The 25,550-nt window shown below is 48.1% G+C and overlaps 1 protein-coding gene and 1 long non-coding RNA gene across 10 annotated transcripts in view; both read right to left on the bottom strand.

The window, feature by feature from the left end:
• Positions 1 to 9,061, bottom strand: part of PLEKHA6 (pleckstrin homology domain containing A6) — a 57,732-nt gene extending 48,671 nt beyond the window's left edge. For 7 of the 9 annotated variants that reach the window (XM_059996195.1, XM_059996230.1, XM_059996214.1 and 4 more), the window contains exon 1: positions 8,785 to 8,899. The gene's annotated coding sequence lies outside the window, so the exon portion shown is untranslated. Of the gene's footprint in view, positions 1 to 8,784; positions 8,901 to 8,923 lie in introns of those variants that run through there. The other 2 variants (XM_059996207.1, XM_059996203.1) reach the window with 2 other exon arrangements.
• Positions 9,062 to 23,199: 14,138 nt separating this feature from the next.
• LOC132424554 (uncharacterized) lies at positions 23,200 to 24,988 on the bottom strand. Its single transcript, XR_009519217.1, has 3 exons — positions 24,779 to 24,988; positions 24,019 to 24,156; positions 23,200 to 23,920 (listed from the first exon to the last, which is right to left on the bottom strand). It is a non-coding gene; the product is annotated as an uncharacterized lncRNA (long non-coding RNA).
• Between the last annotated feature and the right edge of the window lie 562 nt (positions 24,989 to 25,550).

Genomic DNA, 25,550 nt, shown 5'->3' with positions numbered 1-25,550 from the left:
CAGTAGGTACCCAATAAATATTTGTTGAATGAATAAGTGAATGAATGAATGAACAAAAGAAACTCCATATGCTCTGATTTAATTTTTAGCCACCTGCATTTGGAGTTTAACATTCTATTACCAAGGGCTTCCCTATCTTTGCTCTCTCTTAAAATTAATTACTTCCTCTCCATGAGAGCAGCTCTGTTTTTGTCCCCTCACCCCTTCACTTAGCTCCCCTGCCTGGCTCCCCCTTGAATATATAGCTTGGCTTTGATCCATCTTCATTAGGAGGGGAAGAAAATTAAGCTCATCTGCACAGAAGGAGGGGTGGAGGTGCCTTGGGAAATGAGTTTTCTTCCTCTAGAAGGCAAAAATATCCCTTTCCCTTCAATTTGAGCTCAGGGGCCTCCCACAGCCTTTGCTTAACTTGCAAGTTAAATTACTTCTCCCATGCCCACTGAAGATAGCACAGGAGGAGGAAGGAAGGCTCAAGGGTTTCCCCTGCTTGTCGAGAGCTCTGAAATCCTCAGGATTAAGTGAGCACACAGAATGCCTGGCTGGAGTTTCTTTCCTTTGCCACTAAACTGCACAGATGACAGGTTTTCATTAGGTTAGACACCAGGAAGAACTTACCAGGTATGGAACATTAAAAAAGGGAAACAGGGACAGGTAATCAGGTTTTTTTTTTCCCTCTCCTCTTCCCTTTCTTTTGGGATGTCAAAGGCCTCCATTTCTCAAGAACAAATGGTTATGAATCCATCTCCAAATGGACTCCTTGAATTCCACCCAAGGGAAGGGGGAATCTCAAGCAATAAAGGAGATTTTGCTATGAAGACAGGAGCAACCCTAAACTCCCGAGTTGCCCACTAGGTGTTCCCCTATCCACGGTACCTATGAAGGTGGCCCCAATGGCAGTGCCGTCAGTGAGAAGAGAATTGGCAACACCGGGCTTTCAGTCCAAGGTCCAACATGAGGGTGACTTGACTTCTTTGGCCCTTAGTTTTCTCACATGCAAATGAGGTACTTTCTAATTCTATGAAATAATAACTGGAAACTTTCAAAATGTGAACTATTTTATGCACAAGAGATAATGCCTATGATTATTCTGCTTAAAAACAAATCAAGAGGGACTTCCCTGGCGGCGCAGTCGGTAAGACTCCACACTCCCAATGCAGGGAGGCTGGGTTAGGGAACTAGATCCCACATGCATGCTGCAACTAAGAGTTCACATGCCACAACTAAGGAGCCCATGTGCTGTAACTAAGGAGCCCACCTGCCACAACTGAGGCCTGCCACAACTAAGACCCAGCTCAACCAGATAAATAAATAAATAGATAGATAGATAAATAAATAAATAAGTAAATATTTAAATATTAAAAAAAATCAAGAAATATGCTAGGTACTGGAGCTAGAAAATGAAAAACACACAGTCTCAGGCTTAAGATGGCAGTGGATGGAGCAGGGGCTGGGAATGCGGGGACTGGCATTCCAGAAGTGCCAAAACCAATCAATTGCAAAGAAAAGAGGTAGATCCTCTCCGTTTTCCAAGCGTTTGTCCTCCATCTAGTTTGGGCTTTTCTACAGTTCTACAAACACCTGCAGCCTCTAACTTCAGGTGCTAGTGACAGCCTCACTATGGAGGTAACTGTGTACTGATTCATCTCCAAACGTCCTCCCCGAGAATCGGTATCTATCTGGAGTGATACCTGGCACTACACAGTCAAAAGGAGCAAAATCAACCCGGGTCTTCGTGACTCTTTGCAGACATGCATGTCTGCACATGTGTGCACACACACGCACCACACACTCAGGATGGACACCCAGAGGTCCCACCGTGATAAATACTGAAGGACTAGAGAGATACATTCAACTCCTTCCACCCTGGGCCCCTCTTGGTTATCTGCAGGACACCAAGCTGCGGCGTCCCCAGAGCTCCTGAGAATGAGCCCCGCCAGGCTTTCCCATCCAGACAAGGCTTTGGCTTCTGGCATTATCGCTCATTAGATAGAGGACTGTGAGGCGAGTGGGAAGGAGGGCTGCTATGGCCCATGCCTCCCACTTCCTTCTCCCCCAGCTAGCAAATTCCGAGCTCAGACTGTCCACACACCAGGGAGGATTTCTGCAGCCGACAAAGGAGGCGAAGGTGGGGAGACTTTTGACTCCTGCTCTCCACCTCCCCTCTGGATCTCATCATCATTTTCAAGGAGCTTTATGTGTTCTACCTTTCTCTCCCAATGAAAAAACAACTTGGTTTACATTCTCAACAATCCTGATGTGCCTGATTCCTGAGACTCCCACCAACCCCCGTCATTCCTAGGAAAAAGTACACTTCCTAGCCAAGTTCTCCCCACCCAAATCCCTCTGCAGCCACACAAAGGGGAGGTAGAAAGGGGTCGGCCCTGGTGGCACCTCTAGGTATTTGCAAGTGGGAAAGGCCCCTCTACCTGACACTGTCTTTTTTCCAAATGCTGCCAACAGATCAAAATACCAGTCCTGCAGGCTCTAGGGACACAGCTGTCAGCCCTGTACTTGCATTTACTCTCTTCTCTCCTCCCTGCCCTCGCTCCAGCCCTCCTCCTGCGCCACAGTCATTTCCAAACTGGCAAGATTAGAGTGTCTTCTCCAAGTAAGCTTGGAACATCCAAAAATGCTGGCTACTGGGCTGAGTGCCTAGGAGATAAGGCTCAGGCTGCTCTCCTTCCTGCTAAAGTCTGTCTGTCCTCACAGCCCCTTCCCTGCCCCAAAGGGTCAAAACACCTTTTCCTTCCCTGCTATGACCAATCATGGAACACTGGGGGAATTTTACCTGAGTTTGGCCCCTACCTCAGGTAGAAAGCAGAAAAGCTGGCTCAGTAGCCAAGGGATGGAAATTACAAATCAGGGATCCAGATCCAGGCTTCCTCCCTTCCATCCTAGGTGGACGTCCTTCTCTAGTCTCTCACTATATAATCTCCTGAGCCTGGACATTCAAGCTTACAACTGCAGGTAAGGGTATGGGGGCCTTGTGTACTCTTTAATCAGGGCAATGCTTCACTGTGTGTATGTGAGCGCGTGCGTGTGTGTTTATGTGTAGTGTGTGTGTGTCTGGTGAGGGGGAGAGTACAGATATCACTCAGGGGAAGTTCATGGGGAATCTTCATGCTGATCTACCCCAACCTGGATGATCTTATCTTCAAACTGATTATTTTACTTTATGGAACTCCACTTGTCTTCTGAAAAATAAAGATAAACAGAGTGGATACTCAGCATAACCATGCCAGTTATTAAAATGCTGAAGTTCTTCCATATTGGTTGGTAAAGGGCTACTCTTCCAATAAGGATGAATTTCAATATTTTAATAACTGGCCCTCCCCTCGTCTATGTGATCCAGAGACACCTTGGGGCCCTCCAGGACTCCAGGCCAGTGTCCTTTCTGGTTGATAAATTACTGAGTGTCATTGCTGGGATGACCATTCCTTAACTATCTGAACACCGACGGCCCTTCCAGGTGTTAAGAACTGTGATTCTGAGCACAGAAGTCATCTCAGGCAGCTCGAGAGGCATTTCCCCCCTCACACGCTGGCCCAACTTGGAAAACTGGGGCAACCCAGCTCCCTGGGGTTCCTCAGGCTCCTTGCCCTTGTGCCTCTGTGCTGTCCCTGCTCAGGGGAAAAGGAAATGAAAGGAGAAACGGGAGCTCTCTACGGCTCCAGCTCCACATTTTCCTTCTCTCATCCTTCCCCTGAGTGGCCCCCAGCTAAGGCAGATAGAAGCAGAGGGAAAAGGGCTCCAGTCCCCTCCCCTCAGCCTCCAAGCTGCTTTCTCCGACAGTCAGCAACTGGAAAGAGGCCCAAGAGGTAACGGGCAGAGCAATAATTAATTACCACCCCCCCCCCCCGACACACACACACCCCACCGCCAAGCTCTGAGCCAAATCCCAAACCCTTACCCTTCAGAGACTGAGGAAGCCCAGCTGTCTGCTTCTAGGCCTATGGAAGGTCACTCGAGCCAACCTTCCTCATTCCTAGCTCAGCAGATTTGGTCCTGGTGTCCCACAGACAGCAGTCACCCCACCCACCCCCAGGGAACGAATTGTACAAAGTGAGTGTTTGGAGAGTAATGCAGCTGGGCTGGTGCCCCTCCTTCCACACCCTCAAAAGCTACAAATGCCTTCTTGGTTCCCAATCCAGCAATCTGTGGGCGTCAAGCTCTTCCATGGCTCAGTTTCCTCGTTTTAGGAATGAAACAGTAGTAATAAGTGGTGGCCTGTTTAGAAGACAACACAAATTTCCTACCAGACTAGACAGCAGAGGAAGAAAGGTGATGATGCTCTGAAGGGGTAAACACAGGGAAACCATTAAACTCATGTGGTCTGTGGTCCTTGCACTGGGAAGAAGGCAAGGCCCATTCCAGAGTCAGGGGAGCCGAGAGTCACTGCCCCAGCTATAGTGACAAGAGAGACAAGACAAAGTTCCCGTCTCCTTGGTTGTCTCCAGGCCCTGCTACTTCTCCAACCTGAGCTCCTCATCTCCGGGAGAGAAGAGAGCCTCATGGTTCAGGGGGGAGACTACAGCTCCACAAGGCCCGCTGCAAGAACACAGGGGTGAAGTCACAAACCCTCTTGCTGCTAACCCCCACGGGCTACAGGTCTGGGCACTGTGTGTGATGTAGGGTGGGAGGTACCCAAAAATGTTAGTCCGACCACACCTGCCTGGGTGCAGAGGTGTGGAGGGGCAGCCACACACAAACTGCTTACAACCTGGACCTTCTTGGTCACTGTGCCTGGCCGGCACCTCACACCCAGACACTGAATGGCTGTCTGGTGGAGTGGCTTAGAGGCAGGCCAGTGGTCTGACCACAGTGGGAGGAGGGAACATGTGCTGTTCTGCTCTGGGACGTTGAATTGCTACTGCGAGGCAGGAGAGCTCAGCCTTGAATCCTCTCACAAGGGAATCCAATGGGTGGGTTCCGTCTGCTCCATGGCCCCTCCTCTCCCCTCTCACTTCCTACTGGCCAGCCAGACTCTGTAAGAGTCTACTGAGCAGAGGCTTTGTCTGGGGAAGAAGAGAGCAATAAATCAATGGGAGCAGGAAGGCAGGAGCCTCCGCGACTGCTTTGGGAGAAGGAGGCCCCCACCTCGGAGGGCCGCATGGGGTGTGGATGCAAAGGCAGGTGGGATGGCAGCAAAGCTCTAGTGTGAGCACTGCTTCTCACCTGCCCCCTGAGAGGGCTCAGCTTCTTGTCTCTCCTAGACTGGGAGTAACGGGTGAGCAGGGATGCAGATGGATTGTGGGGAATTTTGAACGCCTCCTTCTGTAGGGAGTGAGGAATCTGGAACTTCCCATGTACTCAGGGAGCTTGCTAAGGGCTCAAAGGGCAGAGGAATCTCCCCGGATTGCTGTCTGCTGTAGAAAAGATCCAAAAGGAGCTTGAGGACAAGGGCCACCAGTGGAACCAGCCAGGAAATGACGGTGTCTGGAGAGAGACGTTGTTGTCTCCACCTCTGTGTGCTGAGAAAAATCATTGTGAGCTCCCTTGACATCCCAGAGAGGGAAAGTGAGACCTGGAAGGGAAAGGACTTGGAGAACTTTTGAAGAGAGCTGTAACATGAAAACAAAGAACGGCTGGCACATGGCTGTGGCTGAGCAGTACTGACCTCTTTACTTTTCTGGGCCTCAGTTTCCCCATCTGTAACATGGAATGATACCACATTGCTGGGAGGATTAAACAAGATCACATATTTAAAGCACCTAGGAGAATGCTTGGCACATAACAGTTTCTCAGTCAGTGGCTGATGTTATAATCATTTATAAGATAAAGGAATGAAATAAAACAAGGAGTACTATTCCATCCAGTTTAGTAGCTGCTAGTCATATGTGGCTATTTACATTTTCATTAATTAAAACTAAATAAAATTAAAATTTCAGTTTCTCCATCATGCTAGCCACAGCTCAAGAGCCACCATGCCTAGAGGCCACCTAACTGGACAGGACAGTTGTAGCATGTTCCACCACTGTGGAGTATTCTATCGGATAGCACTGGGCTAGATGTTCCCTAAGCCACCTTCCAGTTCTAATCTTTTTGGACTCTATAAAACACGTAACTCCAAACCAGTCTGTCCTTCCTCCAGCTGATATGTGTTCAGTGTCCTCAGGAAATGCAAGTTCTCTTACAGTCCTCAGCTAAGCCAAAAAAAAAAAAAGGAAATCTGCTACCAACAACAACAAAAAAGTTAAAAATCTAAAATCAAATGATACATTCCAAAGACCAATCAAAATTAATTTGGATAATACATCATTTTAAAATATATGCATTGGGCTTCCCTGGTGGCGCAGTGGTTGGGAGTCCGCCTGCTGATGCAGGGGACGCAGGTTCGTGCCCCAGTCCGGGAAGATCCCACATGCTGCGGAGCGGCTGGGCCTGTGAGCCATGGCCGCTGAGCCTGCGCGTCCGGAGCCCGTGCTCCGCAACAGGAGAGGCCACAACGGTGAGAGGCCCACGTACCGCAAAAAAATAAAAAAAAATAATAAAATATATGCATTAAGACTCCCCTCCAGGGCTTGAAAATATTGTTACTAACAGCCCTACTGGGGGAGGCAACTGGGAAAGGTTACAGAGAGGATCACGGAGGTTGGAAAAGGTGAAAGAACAAGGAACTGTCCCTCCTTCCTGCCTCATTTTCCTTCTTGGATTGGCCAACTTCTGGAGAGGCTGGAGGGAGGAAGAGCAGAAAGGTCGGCTGCATGGTCTGCAGGGTCCTGCGGTCCACAGTGGGAGGAGCCAGCACAGAGGGGAAGAGAGGGAAGAGGAACTGCCGCCACCGAGGACAGCAGGCTCAGGAGTCTTCCTTCCCTTGCACTTCCCCTGTCCCCACCCCGGCCCCCACCCAGCCTGGAGCCTGTGGTAATCACAGGGATACAATCTGCTCCTAAACAAATAGCACATGAAGCTGGTGCCAGAGTGTGTCCATTGATAACCGTGGCTTAGAGAGGGGAGGGGAGACGATCTCAGAGGAATGGAAGAGGCACTCCCAGACCTAGACCCTGCCTGGAGCCCAGGTAATGGAAAGAAGAACTTGGGAAGAAAAGGAAAGTGTGGGGGGGGACCAGGTAAGGGACACTGCTGGCCCCTCCCCTGTCCCCATGCCACGCAGTAGCCTTGAAGGAAGACTAGGCAGGGTTGCTAAGACAAGAAGAAACAGACGCTTTGGGAGGAGGGTAGAGGGGAAGAAAGGAAAAGGGATGCTGTACTGGTCCCGGTCAGGACAGAAGCCAGTCTTGGTAAGTGACACCTGAGTAACAGGTGAGTCCGCCTGTGCCTGTTGGAGCATATGAACACCATCCTGCTGCTGCCCCTTGTGGCTGGCCTGGGAATAGCTCTGGCTATATACTTGGCAGGGCCCAGAGCAAAATAAAAACGCAGGGCTCCTTGCTCAAAACTTAAGAAGTTCAGGATGGTGACAGAAGGACATTAAACCAAACCCTTCTGAGGACACAGAGCAACTGCGCAGGTTGTATGCCCACGAAGCCCTGCCTGCCTGGGAATACCAATTCCTCTGGGCTGCTTCTCCTGGGAGTGTGAGGACAGAGGGTGGCTAGTCTTACGTGTGGCTAACTCTTAGTACGAGGCAGAACACGGAAAGTAGCCGGCTCCTCTCCCAGTCCCGACTTCCCCCTCTTTGTTGGCTCACATGCCCAGAAGCTTGGCATCTTTTGCTCCTGTCCCACTGGGTCTGGTGGCTGGCACCTCCCCCTTATTGTGCCTGGTTTCTGTCTGCCTGTGGGCAGCTTAGCCGGAGGAAGCACCACAGCTGAAAGCCACGGGGGTTGGGTTTGCCTTATCTCTCAAGACTGGCACAGGGAGCATGCTGTTCCTACCCAACAGACTCCTCCAGGGCTGCCTACCATTACCATTATGTCATGGAACCTTTTTCCTCCCAAGAAAGAGGCAGGGGGACAAAAGGGTTCCTGGCTAAGAGGGGGTAAAGTCAACAGTTCTGCTTTGGAGACAAATCAGTCTTTCATTTTTTTGTGCACGCATGAGTACACACCACACACACACACACACACACACACACAGAATCAGCTGAGAAAATTCCGTCTTAGCACCTCCTCCAACGAAGCCAAGAAACTCTTGTCCACATTCCCTGCACAAGTCTGACTTGTCATGAGAAGGTGTCTGGGTCAAAGAGGCCTAATATTTGGAGGGAATGAGGGTCCTGAATGGGCAGTTGGGGGCAAGGGGACAAGAGACATCTAAACCCAAAAGACTGGTTCTCTCTCTTCCTGGATTTGTTTTGCTCCCAAATGACAAACTTTGTCTTCTAACACGTTGAGTCCCCGCCAACTCTCTGCTCCACCCCCACCCCTTGCATCCTGCCTCCCACCTCTCCACACCTGACTTGAAGTAAAAAAGAGTAAAAGGCAAAAGGCACAGCTATGCCCGTCTCCTTTGGCTGTGCCCTCCCTGCCTTCCTTCTGGGCTGGTCCCAGCAAACGGCTGTGAAGGGACGGATGGTGCTTCTGCCCAGAGCTCCTGAGCCCCTCCCCGGAGACAATGGCTCAGGGAGAGGGGGAGAGCAAGACTCCAGCTTTGTGTGCAAGGTGGCCACACCAAACCATTGTCTCTGCATCAGGACAGACAATGATGTGTATTTCCGGCTTCTGTGCCAAGTAGTTCACAGCCCTTAGACTAAGACAACCCTAAAGATTTCCTTCTAATAAATAGGAATGATACCGAAATCTGGCCCCAAGCTGAGAATTTGTCCGGTTGTAACAAAAGCCCACTCTAGCTGATGGAATGGGAATATTGGTGCTCTCTTACCTGCTCCAGAGCCACCCAGACGAATATACAGCAGACAGATAACCACTCACTCACCGGCTCTTCTCTGGGGTCCCCTCTGCTCTCGCCCTGACTCCTTTCACACTCAGGAACAGGGAAAAGGTTCTCCTTTAACACTCACCAGGTCCCTGGTGGGTAGCAATCATTAACAGCCGCACATGCTGACTGGCCTTAACCCCTTCAGTGCCGGTCGCCTCCAGCTGGCTGATGGACAGCCCTGTCCCCTCTTCCCAGCTCTGAGAAAGTGGCAAGTCCCACCTTGATGCCATCCACCTGAGTAATGCTGCTGCCTCCCATGTGGAAAGCAGGAGCCCTCTAGTCCCACCCAGGCTGCCCCGCCTGATTGGCGCACGCTGGCAACCTGAGGTGCTGGGCTCTGGCATGATGCCCAATTGGATGAGCCCACATTATGAAATATTTGCCTAGCAGGCCAATAGAGGAGCCAGGATCGGGGGGAGGGGATGATATTTTTATTTGTTCCTGGAGGAGGGAGAACAGACAAAGGTAGTCAGAGCATCCCTAGCCCTGGGCCAGGAAACAGTGGGAAGGTGGTCTTCAGGTCAATGTATGTGCCTCTAGCCTCTCTGTCTAGGTACAGGGCACAATCCTGGAAGGCTCCTAAGCAATTTCAGCTCCTGGCTGTTTAGCCACAGCGTTTCTTTGCCTTAATAATTCCCTGACTCACCCAGGAGTTTGGAGCTAGGAACTGTAATAGAAACGAAGATGGAAAATAACTCGACAGGCAAAGAGGATTGCTCGTAACTGTACAAACTGTGTGTCACAGGTGGTCTATTTTATATTTCAAAGCTGCAGGAATAATTTTGCATCTTTGGAGGATGCAGAAGAAAGGTGAGCAGGAATGAGTAGAGTCAAATCACCTCTTTATCCCTTTAAAAATAGGCAACTGATTTGGGGAGATCTAAATCCAGCACAGAAGTATGTATCTACATGTAGGACACATGCAAATCTATGCAGATATGTGCAAATGAGCAGCTCCAGACTTTTCAGAGTAATTCCTTGCCAGGATTTTTCTAGTTTGAGCAAGAAATCAGGTAGTCTCCAAATCCAATAACGAAGCATCTCACGACAGCATAAGGATATCAGTAGAGGGAGCATATAGAGGTTTATAAACATATTTATGGAAAATTCACTACATAGAAAGCCTTGAAGTACAGTCTAGCAGTGTTTTTAAACCATGATCATAAACATGATAGGCTATACAGGAGAATGCAAGCGCCCTCTTTCTCCACACCCACAGTTAATACCCCCTTCTCCTTTCAGGCCCCAGTGGGTGGTCAGGCTGCTCCACTTCGTGCCAGTCTGAGTCTAGTAGCTGCACCTCCTCTCATCACCCCTGGTTCCTGTTTGTCAGTAGTCCAGTCACTGTGGCTCAAGACCCTGGCTTAAACCTGCCAGGGGGCCTTATCTTATCTCCTGGGCTGCCTTCCCAGCGGCCTGATGGCTGGTTGGCCCTGGTCTCTTAAAGGGGCTGCATGCATTCCCACCTGCTCCATTCACCCTCGAGAATACCCCAGAAATCTAGGGCTGCACTGCCTGTGGAGGGTCAGGTTCACCATACCACTCCCTCCTCTCACATCTGGCTGCAGGGCTGCTACATATGATTTATTAACTTAAAATGGGAAAAGATGCTGATGTTTTCACATGCTTTTAAATGCTTATCATATCATGTAAAAGCCCTGCATCTCAGTATGTACAGGTTCCTGCTCTGTAAAATGGAGTTTTAAAGGGGGAGAGGGGCTCAGGATAAAAAGTCAATATAGAAAAATCAGTTGTATCTTTATATAGTGGCAGCAAACAATGAAAAACTGAACTTTTAAAAAGACTACTTATAATAGGGTAAAAAATATGAAATATTTAGGAATAAATTTGACAACAGATGTGCAAGACCTATATACTGAAAACTGTAAAACACTAGCGAGAGAAATTAAGTAAAATCTAAATAAAAGGAGAAATATACTGTTTGTATGGAAAAGGAGATTGTTAAAATATCAATTCTCCACTTATTTTCCTATAGAGTCAATACAATCTCAATAGGTTCTTTGTAAAAATTGACCAAGTGATTCTGAAATTCATATAGAAATGAAAAGGACCCATAGTACCCCCAAAAACTTTCAAAAAAGAGAATAAGGTTAGAAGAATAAAGAATAAAGTTAGAAGTCTTAGATTACCTGACTTCAAGATTATAAATCTACAGTAGTCAAGACAATGTGGTATCAGCATAAAGATACATGTACAGATAAATGTAACAGAATAGAGACTCCAGGAATTGACCAATTGACCATGCATATATGGTCAGCTGGTTTTCCACAGAGGTATAAAGGCAATTCAATGTGGGAATGAGAGCTTTTTCAGTACATGGTGCTGGAAAACTAGAGGTCCATATACCAAAAACAAAAACAAAACCCCTTGACCCTACCATTAAAAGTGAACTCAAAATGGACTAAGGCCTAAAATGTAAGCGCTTAAACTATAAGATTTCTAGAAGAAAACACAGGAGAAAATCTTAGTGATTCTTGGTTTGGCAAATTTCTTAAATACGACACAAAACTCACGAACTTTAAACAAAATATCAAGAAATCAAACTTCAGGGACTTCCCTGGTGGTGCAGCAGTTGGGAATCTTCCTGCCAATGCAGGGGACGCAGGTTCAAGCCCTGGTCTGGGAAGCTCCCACATGCCGTGGAGCAACTAAGACAGTGCGCCACAACTACTGAGCTGGCTCTCTAGAGCCCATAAGCCACAACTACTGAAGCCCATGCACCTAGAGCCCATGCTCCACAACAAGAGAAGCCACCACAATGAGAAGCCTGTGCACCGCAACGAAGAGTAACCCCTGCTCACCGCAACCAGAGAAAGTCCACACACAGCAATGAAGACCCAACACAGCCAAAAAGAAAAAGAAATCGAACTTCATTGAAATAAAAAACTTTACTTTTCAAAGGATGCTGTTACAAAAATAAAAAGGTAAGCCATAAACTGGAGAAAATATTTGCAAAATGTGACATAAAACTTTCATCTAGAATATATAAAAAACTCTGACAACTAAATATTAAGACAGCAAACACAATAATAGAAAAAAGGTGGGCAAAAGATTTAAACCGACACTCCACCAAAGAGGATATACTATGTCAAATAAAGCACATGAAAACATGTTCAACATCACTAGTCATTAGGGAAATGCAAGTTGAATCCATAATAACACTACACACACACACCAGAACTGCTAAAATTAGGACTAATCATACCAAATGTTGACAAAAATGTAAATGACCGGGAAGTCATACCCTGCTGATGAGACATTTTAAATGGTACGTCCACTTTGCTTAACTTTTTAACTGCCAAACTTTTCCATACAGTTGAACATACAACCCATTGATTCCTAGGTATTTACCTAAAAGAAATGTAAGCATATGTCCACACAAAGACTTGAGCAAAAATATTCATAGCAGCTCATTTGTAAAGCCCCAAACTGCAAAAAACTCAAATGTCCATGAATAGGTGAACACAATATGTGTTACATCCATATGACTCAGCAATAAAAAGAAATGAATTATTGATATACATAACAACAGGGATGCATCTCAAAATAACTGTGCTGAATGAAAGAAGCCAGACCCCTTCCCCCAAATAAAAAGTGTATACCGTATGATTCCATTATACAAAACCCTGACAAACGTAAAACGAATCTATAGTGGCAGAAAGCAGATCGGAAGTTGCGTGGACACAGGGTAGAGAGAGGGATTTCAAAAAGGCGGGAAGAAACTTTGGGGAGTGATGGATATATGTGCATTATCTTAATTGTAGTTATGGTTTCAAAAACTGCATCAAATTTTACCCTTTAAATAGTTTATCATAAATCAATTACACCTCTATAAAGCTATAAAAAAGAAAAGTCTTCAGTTGAGACATCAAAAAAAAAAAACCCAGCACCTACTCCTGGACCTCACCCATTATGGTTTTTTTTTTTTTGCGGTACGTGGGCCTCTCACTGTTGTGGCCTCTCCCATTGCGGAGCACAGGCTCCGGACGCGCAGGCTCAGCGGCCATGGCTCACGGGCCCAGCTGCTCTGCGGCATGTGGGATCCTCCCGGACCGGGGCACGAACCCCTGTCCCCTGCATCGGCAGGCGGACTCTCAACCACTGCGCCACCAGGGAAGCCCCCATTATGTTTTTTTTGTTTTGTTTTGTTTTGTTTTCCCCATTATGTTCCCCATTATGTGATAAATGTAGGCAAGTGAAGGCGGGGTGGGCAGGGATTCCAGCTTTTCTTAGTGACCCACTTTAGTCTGCTGGTTAAAGACAGGGATGGACATGGCTTTGAATCAGCCTGGACTCCTCTCCTGGATTTAGGTCAAATAATGTGGCAGACCTGAATGTGGCCTTTATAAAAATAAAGAATTATTTGTTTTATGACAGAAGGGAAAATATCAGGTAAAACCCTGTACAGTTCACAAAGCCCTCCCATCACTATCTCACTTGATTCTTTTATGGTCTTATGAGGTTAGCAGAAAAATATTAACACTCTCATTTTACAAAAAACAAACAAACAACAAACAAAACTGAGGCTCAAAGAGGTAAAGGGTCTTGACTAAGATAACCCACCTCCTACATGGGAGGCAAGGCTAAGCCCAGTCTCTTAACCTCAGTCTGGAGCTCTTTCCTGTTAACACGCGGTCTGCCCGCAGCCTGGCTGACACCCCCGCCTGTCCCTCAGCTCTGGCTCCGCTCCCAGAGCTGTGGAACATGAACCAGCATCGTGGTGCTCACCCCACACTGGGTGGATGCTTTTCTACAGCACAAGTGACAGACCCAGAAGGGGTCCCAGGATGGATGAAAACAGGGGCAGATCTAGGGTCAGAACAGGCTCAACTAAGGGGAACCATGCAGTGTTAAGACAGGGGAGACTGGGAGGGATGAGGGTATCTAAGGATCTAATCAGATCACACATCTAATGAGAAAAGAGGGGGGAAAAGCCAACCAAACACCACTCCCAAGGCAGGAAGTCTGGTGGGTGTGGAAGCAGCTGGAAGCTGTTAGAGGGCTCCAGGCCTCTGCACCCCTCCTCTCCCTCCTCTTCTGTCCCCCACCCTCCCTCCTCCTCCACTCTGGCCAGGGCCAGGGCTGGCTGGGAGCCCCACCCCTCTCTCTCCCTAGTTCTGAGGACAGGATGACAGGAGGGAGGAAACCCACTCTGCAGGGCATGGGGGCACACAATGTAAGAGGCATCTAAAAATTCAATGATCGAGATTGATAATATTTTAATGTAATATTTTTTGGAATAAAAATTAGTGCAAAAAATCCATGATGAATGAAATATCATTTTAAATAAAGACCAGATCAGTATTACTCAATCTCCCTTTCGCCTGAGGCTCCAACATTGCTTGGAATGACACTGTTACTTATCCTGTTGTTATTGAAAATGTTGATATTTTTGTTCTTCGTGAAATTTTTGCACTGATTTTGATTTTTGAAAATATCGCATTAAATGTTATTTATCTTGATTACTGAGGTTTTTGGCATCCTCTTAAATTGTGTGCCTAAGGAGAGTGCCTCAGTCACCTCACCCTAGTCAGCCCTGCTCAGGGATGAGACTGGGGGGACTGGGAGGGAAATGGGGAGACTGGACAAGGCCCAGAAAGGGCCAGAGAGAGGGCCTGCACTCTTCAAAAACCTCAGTGCATGAGAAACAAAGAAAGGCTGAGGAATTATTCCAGATTAAAGAGGAGTAGAGACATGCTCCTGGATTAGATTCCAATGACATTACTAGGGCAACTGGTGATTGTCTATTAGATAATAGTATTGTTTCAATGTTAAGATTCCTGAATTTGTTGATTGTACTGTGTTTATGCAAGAGAATAGCCTTGTTTTTAAAAGGAAGAAAAGATAATGGAGCAATAAGGGTCAGAGGGTGACAGCTGCCTGAGAGCTACATGAAGCCAAATGCCCCTCCCTCTCCAGCCTGTCTTTCCTCCGATTCCAGGCAGTCCCAATAGGGACCAATGGTGATGGCAGGAAGTCTTGTCCAGAAGACTAGTTATTGGAGGGCTGGTTGGACATTTTCTTCCCGAAACAAGAATTAACCTTGACAACTGGCACAGAAAAGAAAGGAAATTAACACCTACCCAAGGCATGACACCAGCACATTCTCTGCTGAACCTCCCGAGATAGGTACTGCTGTCCTGTACCTATGGAGGAGGAACCTGAGAGGTCAGGTAAGCAGCCCAAGGCTACCCGGTTCGGAAGTGGGAAAGCTGGGATTAGAGCCGAGGACACAGCCCAAAGCCAGGTCTTTTCCCACTTCAAGTTTGTTGTGCAACTTGAAATTCCCTTCTCGTGCATCATCCTACAAACTAATCCTTTAGTTTATTTTTGCTGAGTTGAATCTGCATTGGCTCTGGAGCCAGACTGTCCCAGTTCCAATTCTGACTCCACCAGTTACTACCTAAGGGGCTTTGAGTGAGTGACTTAACCTCTCTGTGCTTTCATTCCCCTATCTGTAAACAGGGATAATATAAACTCCTACCTCAAGGGTCTGTCATAGGATTAAATGAGATTATACAAGCAGAGAATTCAAGAGAGATCCTGGCACCTAGTAATGTTCAGTAAATACCAGTAATTATTATTAACTGTCGGCCTCTGTCTCGAATCATTCATTCACTCATGGGAACCCATGGCCTAATTTTTGACTACAAAACCCCTTAGCACTTTGACGCGTGAAGATGAATGCTTAATAATTGCTCCTAAAGAAGTTATCCATCAAGACGGCGCTTTAGATATTCTTCAGTCTAGTCTGTAATGCCTTTAAGCCACCACCCACCTCAGATCACTTGTGATCATCTGAGGCCGACCCCTTACCCTTAGGAGCCAGAAAAATCAACACCTAAGAATCTCAAAGAGGAGGGAGGTCTGCCCTATCATACTCTGAACTAGGAGGGAGATTTTGGTTTTCTGTGTCATGTCACACTTGGAAGTTAAAAAGCAAGTCAATTCTAGGGACTACATCACTGGGCTGAAGGAGTTGTCTGGGAAGACCCAAGTTCTAGTGCGTGTACTGCACCCATCCAGCTGTATAATGTGGGCAAGTGCTTGCCCCTTGGGGCCCACTGGGCCTGAGCAGGGAATTACCTTGCCCACAGAGTGAATGAGAGGACAAAAGAGGCTACCAAGTCCTGAGCACTTCAGGTTCCTTGAGAAAGCTCCTCTGGAGCTCTCTCCCTATTTTACAGTCTGGGACCAGCTGAGGAGGACCCACAGCATGAGAAGGAAAACAAACCAACAGCTTATGCATCTGGGGAGCTGAAGAGGGGCAGACCAAGGGCAAGGTGCCCAGAGGTCAAGCAGCGGTCAGATTTAGCCAAGATGGTCCTTCTGTGACAAAGGCAGAGCCGGAGCAGGGCAATTTTCGAACTATAAACAGAAACTCAAGAAGCCCCAGGCCACACACAGGCATGTGTGAGGATGAGGGTAAAGCGCGGAGGACACCGGGTATTGTACGTAGAGGAGAGGACTTGTGAAGTGGCAGAAAGGGAAGGAAGGAGGGTGAGTGAATGTGGGTGCGCGAGGATGCAGGGGCAGAGCCAGGTCTGTGGGGCCTGAAGCTTACACAATTTGGGCAGTTCTTATGAAGAAAAAGACTACAAGTACAAGTTAGAGGGAGCCTTGGAACCGGCTGGCGCGAGCGGGAGGCTGAAGCTAAGCTGCATCGCTTCCCAGTAAACTCGCCCCCACGTCTGTCCGTCCGTACCTCTGAACACAGGCACAGCTCACACACCTGTGTTTGTCTGAGCCTCCCAGCCCCTGCCTTGGCACTGTTTCTCTTTCCCATCTCACAGCGCTTTGCCTGACCTGATTTTTTTTTTCATGGCAGAGAGCACGAAATAGAGCCCCCATACCCTGGAATTAAATTTCTCCCCACCTCAGTGCAATGGGTATTTGGATTTTGTGCCACTCCCCAAACCCCCTTCCAGTGCATTGCACCATCAGCGTCGCCACTGGGGCCACATCTCTCCCCACCCTGCATACTTTGCTATGGGTAGCTCCACCTTCCCCACAGGGCCCCGCCAAGCTGCCAAGAGGGGTAAAACCGCAGCCCCCCCGGCCGCCTGGCCCCTGCATTCCAGCCCTGCGCCCACAGTTTGACCTTCTCTGCGGCTGCTGCAGATGTGTTCTGTGTTCCAGAAATAGCTCAGCTCCTGGGTCCCTGCAGGCCCTCCCTTTCCTCCGCCCAGAGACACTCCCACCTCACAGGCTCCAGGGGAGTCAGGCAAGAGCAGAGGGAAGGGCTCAGTTCTCCACTGCCCTCCCACCCCTCCCGGAGCAGAGCCAAGTGGGGCCTGCCCTTCTGGCCATGTCTGCATTACAGTGGATGGAGGTGAGAGTTTGGGCAGAGGAAGGCATGAAGGAGGGACAGCTCCATGAAAGGCTTAGACAACTTGACCCCTCAATGTGTTTCTCTTCTCTGGAGTTCATCGGGATGAAGGGCAGCAGCCAGCCAGAAATGGTTCCAAATCCTATATACCCTGGCCCAAATCCCTGTCTCCTCATGCAAGGGGATGATTTCACAGTCACTGATTCGATCCTAACCTAAACAAGATGGCGGGCATTGGTCCTCCTCACAAGTCCAAGATGGAATGGGGGACAGTGGCCTCAATAACATTATGAAAGACTGAATTTAGAAACAGTGACGAGCTTTTAGGCCTGAGGCTTTTAGATCTTGACTCCCTAGTGTCTGATGGAACGATAAAATCTTTCCTGAAGGACTTTACTAAAAGGCTAGAGTGTTAACTCTGGGTAGGCTGGGGGCCTGAATGGCCTTCAAGATTCGGGTTCCACGCCTTTTCCACCCACGGGGAGCGGCAAGGACTCCACAGCCATGCCCTGGCTCCTTCAGTCACACTGCCGTGCTACCTACTAGGCCTTGCCGGCCCCCATAGCCAGACGGGAAAAGAGCTGAACAAAAGAGGCCAGGGGTGTGTAAACTCTCCAAACCAAGCTCCTCTAGGCTTGGAGGTCCAGGAAAGGCTAATGGTGATAGAAAGTACCCATCCCTTTCTAGAAACTGCCTCTCCACCTTGATACCCACGTAGTTACGGTGGTAACAGCCATGCTGCTAAAACCTGACACTACTCTCTTGGTTATAGGTAGCCATCTGACCCCAGCTCAGCCGAAACACCTTTCCAGGGATGGGAATTGGGATTGAGAGGAAAAAAAGAGATCATTCTTTCTCCAGGTAACAGGTACACGAGGGAGCTGCTGGAGGCCATCTTTTCCACCCTGTAGGCTGACCACGGAGCCGGAACGGCTCTGCAGGGAGAAGAAACTGAAGCCAGCACACGGAGAGGAGCAAAGGGCAAGACCATACTTGCGGCATTTAGCTTCTTGGTCTAGTTTGTTCCTGTGGTCCAGCCATTTCTCTGGCCCTTACAATAAAATCCCCTTTGGAGCTTAAGGTGCTTTGAGCAGTGCCAGTAACGTACTCAAAAGTCCTAACTAATACCAGGAAGAAGAACAAGATGACTTCTGGAGGACCCAACGTCTCAACTCTGCAGATGTGGCTGCCATGAGGAAGAAAAGGAAGGTGAAAGGAAGAGGAAGGAAAAGGACCAGGGAGTTGGCGCAAGGGCAGCAGAAAACGGTGCTGGAAGACCTTGACTGGCCTAGAAGTCAGGCTGTCTGAGAGGACAGGGTGGAGGTAAGAGTCAGAGAAAGCAGATAAGTTTGCTACTACCCGGTTTAGAAATGCTCCCAGGATGTCTAGGGGGAGTGGGCAACAGAAGTGGGGGCCATATGGGTGAACTAAGATCCCTAACGAAGGTGGCAGACCAGCCCTGCTGATGGATGGGCCAGGGCGCTCAGAGCCCGCAGGCTAACACAGCTTTGAGACACGTTCCTGGAGGACATCCGTTATTTGGGGGAGAAGAAAATCTTGTATCCTCTCTCCTGCACTTCCCAAAGCAAATGAGGGTCCTTTGCCACCTTAGAGGCTCGCAGTTCTCTCAGACCAAGGGTTCTGATCTGCCCCTCAGGTCTTCTTTAGAAAAACCTACTTTCCAGGCAGCAACTCCATGAGCTAATGGTCCCTTTAAGAAAATCTTCCCCCACTCTGTCTCTAGTTGTCTGGAGCAGATGTTCCTTGTTCCTATGGCAACGAACCTACCACCCTTCCTAATGGGTAGAAGGACACACACAGCCCAGACCACTCCCCAACCAGAGCGGCTGGCCCAAGTGCTGCTGTGAGTTCACTGACAGCAGGACAGCACAGGACACTGTGGACTCCTGTGTGCCTGCATAGTAAGAGTTCAAATCTTAGCTGACCTACAGATGACCCAGAAATGGCAGCCACCATCTGACAGCACTTAGAAGGTAGGGGGAGGGGTTTACCTATGTCACTGCCCAGACAACAGACCAACGTCTGTCTTTCCAATCAAGTGTTAAAAAGCATGTGGTGTATCTTCAACAAACTGAATTAGCTCTTCCTTTGACCTTTTTTTACATCACTAATGAAGACCAGTGAGACAACCCCCACCCCGGCTGAATTCTCCTTATTTCGAGCTGCACACCACCCTCACCCTCATCTGGAGTTTGTGACCCTCCCAGACAGTCCTTCTCTCAAGATGGGTCCCTACTCAAGGCGAGCCTTCTACAGCAGGTGGTGGGTGGGGAAGCAGGGAGCCCTGTGCGTTCCATCGGTTCTGCACGGGGTTGTTTCCACTGCAGGTGATGCTTCTCTCACTAAATCCAACTTGACCCCGTTTGTTCTTGGCTCTCACAGCCCCCACGGAGCCAGCTGGATTCTTCTTGTAAGCCACAAAGTTGACTGAACTTTAGCTTCCTCTCTTCTGAGACTTTAAGCTTACTGGGATCCCAGAAGTCAAGGTATGAACAAGAACAAGCCAGTAAATGATCCCTATCAGATGTGCAGGAAGTGCCTTCCTAATCAGGGAAGATGCCAGAGTCAGAGCTCCCCACCCCCACCCTCAACTCTCCTTCAGTCACTCCTAAAGGTAAAGGGCATCATACCTCGGAGGAAAAAGCCTGGCTCCGGAGATGAACAGACCTGGATTGGAATCACAGCTCATCTCTGTGACTGGAATCCACTTACCAACCGAATGGCATTAGACAAGTTACTGATGCTCTCTGAGCCCTAGCTTCCCCACCTGTAAAATGGGAATGCTAATCCCACCTGGTAGGATTATGTGAGGCAATATAGAGCTGCGATGCCTTAATAGCAGTCCCAAATCCACAAATATCTGAAAATCAAAAGTTTTTTCCTAACTCAACAGAACCCAACCTGACCTGAACCTAGTTAGTAGCAAAGCATGACCTGAACGGGCATGAGACTCTTTTTAGCCTTTATTTATCCTACTTGTATGACTTTTTAGATATATCTTGCTGCAGAAATATTAGTATGTGTGATTTTGGAGCTGCTCCAGACCCTGCTGGAGGTTTTTATGTAACACACAGTGTGTGTGACATGTTACCATTCTGAAATCCACAGGCCCCAGGCTTTCCAGATGAGTTGTAGAGCTGCCTGAGCTCTTCCTCCAGCCCCTGAAGTCAGGGGTTTCAGGAAGCTACTAGAGTTACTTAAACTAAAGATGTTGACAAACATTTAAAGCATTTGCCTCATCACAATCTGAATCTCTCCTAGGTCCCTGGGTTCCTGCAGCCTGGAGCCAGCAACCTGAAACACAAGTTGGCATGGGGTAGGGGAGAGGATCCAAAGACCAGCCCAACAGCCTGTACAAATCGGCTGCTTTTCCACCCGAACAGAGCTAGCAGAGGCAGTGTGTTGTTGTTATTTGATTGGACTTCAGGTATAGACATGCCTGAATATTCCAAACATGCCTCCAACTCACCACCTCACTGGGCTTCCAGCGCTCTCTCCACTCTACCACCGTCCCACAGCTTCATCTCTGCTACCTACTCCCTAGAGGCATTCCCAGGGGAAGAAATGACAGCGCCTCGGGGAATGCTAAGGGGTAGAGGGGGCCAAAGTGTGTGGGGAATTGGGCTAAAGGAAGGAAAAGATGCTGAGTGTGAGGGAGATGATGAAGATGGACACTCTGGATGAGAAACAAATATCTGACACACAGTGGAACAGGTTTGGCATGTTTCTCCTGATGCTGTTTCACGGCCCCAGGAGGCTTTGAAAATAGGAAAGCAGCCCTGGCCCATAGCTGTGAGCAATACTGGGCAACTGTCATTCTCAGCTCCCTTGGCTCTAGCCGTCCATTACAGGACTTACTGATGACTGTGAAGGACTTGACCTGTCCCAATGCACTGTCGTCCAAGTGGGCATCTCAGTTCTGACCCTGGATCTGCTGTCTTGAAAATACCCATCTCATCCTGCTACCTCAAGCCACTTTTCCAACAGACATGCAATTGCTGGACAGCAGACCTGCAGCTCTGAGAAAGGCAGGAGACTCTCCTCTTGGAGTGATAAGGTCTACCTATCGGTCAAATGGAGAGTTGAGGCATGTAGAGTTGAAGAGGATGGTGGCAATCAAATTCAACCCCCTCGCTTCACAGATGGGAAATCTGAGGCCCAGAGAGGGACTGAATTGCCCAAGATCATGCAGCCGATTGAAGACAAAGGTGGCCCTGGAGTCCGGATATTGCTTTCCATTGCCTCACCGTGACAAGGATGGGAACATCTTTGAGGTCCCAGTCATGCTCTCGTTGACCTTTACAGTCAGAAAAAGGTATGCTGAATGGTTCTCACCCTCTGCCCTTTCGTCTTGAACATCTCAGAAGAGATCCTAATTTCTAAGAATTTCACTGTACGCCTTGACTCTGTGTCCCAATCTACCCAAAGTTAGGACAAAATCCTTATGAAAGCCCCCTTGGGGAAAGCCACTGTCGCTGGTGACCAGAGATGAGCTAAGAGAATCACTGCCTTGACACACGATTCACTTGTCCCAAACCTAGGTGGAGCCATCAGAGGGTCTGTGGAGGGGCCTCCTGTGCAGGAGCACCTCGGGTGGTGGAGATCTTTCATCTGCACTTCTTGGATTCTTTTTCACTTTTTCTTTCCCCCTCCACTGGTTTGAATAAGTTTGTGGTGTCTGCCGTCATTCACGGGTTTAGGCTTTTCTGTAGCACTGTTCTTAGGGGTTGTGCTGCTCTACTGCCCCATCACCATCCAGAAACCTTTGGGAGAGGAGAATTTAATGCACCTAGGCTTGGTCTTCCAGCTCAGAGGCTAAGGCTCCCCTCTTGCCTTTAGTAGTTTGTCCTACTTCTCCCTCTGTCCCAGGAAAGCTTGAGGTAAGAGTCTGCTACTCACTCCCACAAACTCAACAGCCCAAGTAGGATCTCCACTGCTTTCCCAGGCTAGGAGGGCTCTTGTTTCAGAACATAAAATTGGGGTGGAAAATCAGAAAATTCTCTCCTACTAAGAGGCTTCTAGACTTTCAGGAAAAAAGGGTCCTAGAACAAATCTCAAAAAGAGCATCTAGTTCAATTTCCAGGGTGATTTCAAACTGACTTTCCTCTAAACGCTTTCTCTCCTACAAGTCTGCACACATGTGCACACCCAACCACATGTCTCAGTCTGGCAGCTGGGGCTGCCTGGGGATTCCCACATATTTGTTGCTATTCCAGGCCTGACTCTCCAGAAGGTAGAAGACCCAGACACTCTAAGGCCTCCAGGAGCCTCCAGATTTAGAAAAGCTCCAGCTGATATTCTTGAGAGCTCAAGAAGGTCCACCATTTCAAAAACTGCTGGCAAGAGCTTTTTAATACCTGTGTTTCCAAATGATTAACACTGGACGCCAAGACCTCAAATGTAAAATATACCACTTGCTGCTCCCATATTTCAAACTACAAGTCCTCTCTGTCTTTTCCAAGCATAAGAGATGACCTCCATCATTTCCCAAAAATGACTATAGGAATAGGAACCAGCAAGGCCTGATCCCAGAGCCCCTCAGAGAAGGGAGAGTCTCAGACTTCCTGACAAAGAGGACAAGGAAGTGAGAACACATTCCTCTGCCAGTGACCTTATCCTGGAGGCAGAAACCTCCCACAGTGTAAAAATGAGGAAACTGAGACTCCGTGTGAGTTTGTCATGGCCCAAGGACCCACAGGGAAAGAACAGTGGTGACAAGATCAGAATCCAGGTTTTCAGAAATCTGCCCCAAAGAGCCCTTATCAGGGAGATAGAGTCTCATCTGTTTGAAGAAGATCCTGCCTGGAGGCAAGATTTTTTGATTTCATAGACCAGTTAAATTTCAAAAAAACGAAATGTAAGGAACCACTGTAAAGTTGCCAACTCTTTATTTTGCCAAATAAGGACATTTAAAAAGCCTAGCTACCATCCACTCTCATCATCAGCTCATGAAAAGAATAAGCAAGCCATAACCTCAGAATAAATATTTGAGTACATCTCCTGCCTCCGAAAGTAACCCTTTAAACTGAATACATTATGCTTCCCGAAAAAAATTCAGTATGCTTCCCCTTTTTTCTCATTTCATTTTGGACTGGTGAAAACTCTGTCACAGACCAAAATTTGATAATCACTGGGACAGATGACCTCTCTATGTCCCTTTTAGCTTAAGCTTAAAAATGAAGAGAACAATCCTAAGCTTTGGTGATTCAGACCTTTCCAGGAATCCTGAGCTGGTAAATGTGGAAGGGAGGGGGAATTGACAAGCATACTGTTCTCTGCTCATGTGAACACACTCTGTCCACTACAAAGAACTAAGCAATGCTCATTAGTTTATAAATCTAGAGTTCAGTGAGCATCCACCACCATGTGGAGCCTCCCAGGTTTCCATGGGTCCCTGGATTTTACAGTCCCCTTATCTGTTCAGATAATCCAGGGAGAAGAAGGAGGAAGACAATCTTCCCCAAGTCAAGAATTATCTAAGAGATAAAGGCGGCCACTGCTGATTGGTAGAGAGCATCAGATCAGCAACTAACATAGATGCAGACCCACTGATGCCGTTTCAGTTGCACAAGTAGGAGCCCAGAGAGGACTGACTCCATTCCAGGGAGCAGTTTTTCCAGGCTGCCTTCCACAGATGATTGCTTCTTGCTCAACACTCTGATGGAGACAGTGTGGGGGGTGAAGAGGCGGAGGGAAGTCGAGACAGTACTGTGGTATAGGGGAGACACAAAAGAGCACTAGATTAGGAGTTGTATCTTGATCCCAATCCCTGTCCTTCTGCCGACCAACCATGAGTCCTTTAGCACCTTTTGGCTCCAGTTTCCTCATCTATATTGTGGGAATGATATTCTGTCTTCCTGACAGGACTGCAGTTAGACTGTGAGATCCTTGAGGGCAGAAACAGGTCTCATCTGTGTCTGTATACCCAATCTCTAACACAGTACCTAGGAGAGAATAGGGCTTGGTAAACATCTGCTGAATTGAGCCGATGTTTCAATATATTGAATCTGCAGAATAAGAGAGTGTCTCTGAAAACACACTCCAAGCTGGAAAACCCTACACAACTGAATAAACTGAAAGGTTATTATTATCCGTTGGCCAAACTGATGCATTGCACCATCTACCAAGTATACGAAGACACTGGAATTCTATTTGGAAGTAGCAGGTGATGCAAATAAAAAATAATTTTTTTAAATGCCCATAGTTTCAAAAGTGACCAGACTATACAACCTACTAATTATATTGCCTAATAAATAACTGTGTGATTGCCTCCCAGACTCTACTGCACTCTATAATTTCTCGGGCTGAAAATGTGTTTCTACTGTGCTTGCCCAGGCCACATCACCTCTCATCCCTCTCTCTCACTATATTCAGAAGTCGGTAGGCAAGCCCTGGTTCTCTCACCTACATCAGGTTGCACCTATGTTGACAGCTGAGGTCCCTGCTGGCTACAGCCTGGGACTGTATCAGAACCTAAGACTCCCTGGTCCCCTCTCCTGGGTCTGTTCCATCCATTCCGTGTTCTGCCTCCAGCAGACTCCACCACACCCCTCTTCCAATGCTTACCGCACTGCCCCAAATCTGCTTCTCAAAAGCCGCCTCCAGGCCCTTGCCAAGTCACATTCAGCCTGGCCCATCCGCCATTCCTGCCGGGTCCTGCCTCACCGCATGTGCTGCCCACTGGGCACGACTGCACAGACAGGTCTTGGCAGCGAGGCCAGGCTGCCCGCCCACCGGCCCTTGTACGAGGTAGGTCTCTGAACTCTGCTCCTGCCACTGAGAAACACCACACAAGCCCTGGGAAGACAGAACCATATTCAGCCAGCCTGACTCACCAATCACCACCCCATCCAAATTTGTGCTTTCAGGAAGGGCGCCAAGCCCCCACCCCGCGCCCACCCCAGGCATTGGCCTCCATCCTGCCCAATTACGAGCCTCTGAGACGAAAGTGCTCCTGGCACTTGTCTCTCGTAGCTTTGATCTCGTTCAGCTGGTTCAAGCTAATTCCACACGGAGACCATGCTGGAATCTATACTGGTTACACCTTCCCACCACGCCGCAGACTTACAGTTAGCTTTACCAGGAGTGTTTCCAAATGCCTGCAAAAACCAGGGCTGGTTCTAGGGACATTAGTCCTCTGGACACATACCTCCATGTCACTAGGTTCCCTCTGCAGCCCCCTACCCCCAAGTGAGGAAATATTCACATTCTAGAAGTCAGAAATTTTCTCTAATTTTATGATTGGAGACCCTCAAGGAAGATGGACGTTCTTGGGACATTCTTATTTGTGAGGAGATAAAGAGGGGATAAATAAAGAGAAAGTGTTAAAAGAAGATTT

Source organism: Delphinus delphis, chromosome 1 (genome assembly GCF_949987515.2).
Source record: "Delphinus delphis chromosome 1, mDelDel1.2, whole genome shotgun sequence".
Taxonomy (NCBI): Eukaryota; Metazoa; Chordata; class Mammalia; order Artiodactyla; family Delphinidae; genus Delphinus; species Delphinus delphis.
Note: the sequence above shows the minus strand (reverse complement) of the source record. Positions and strands in the feature narration are given on the sequence as shown.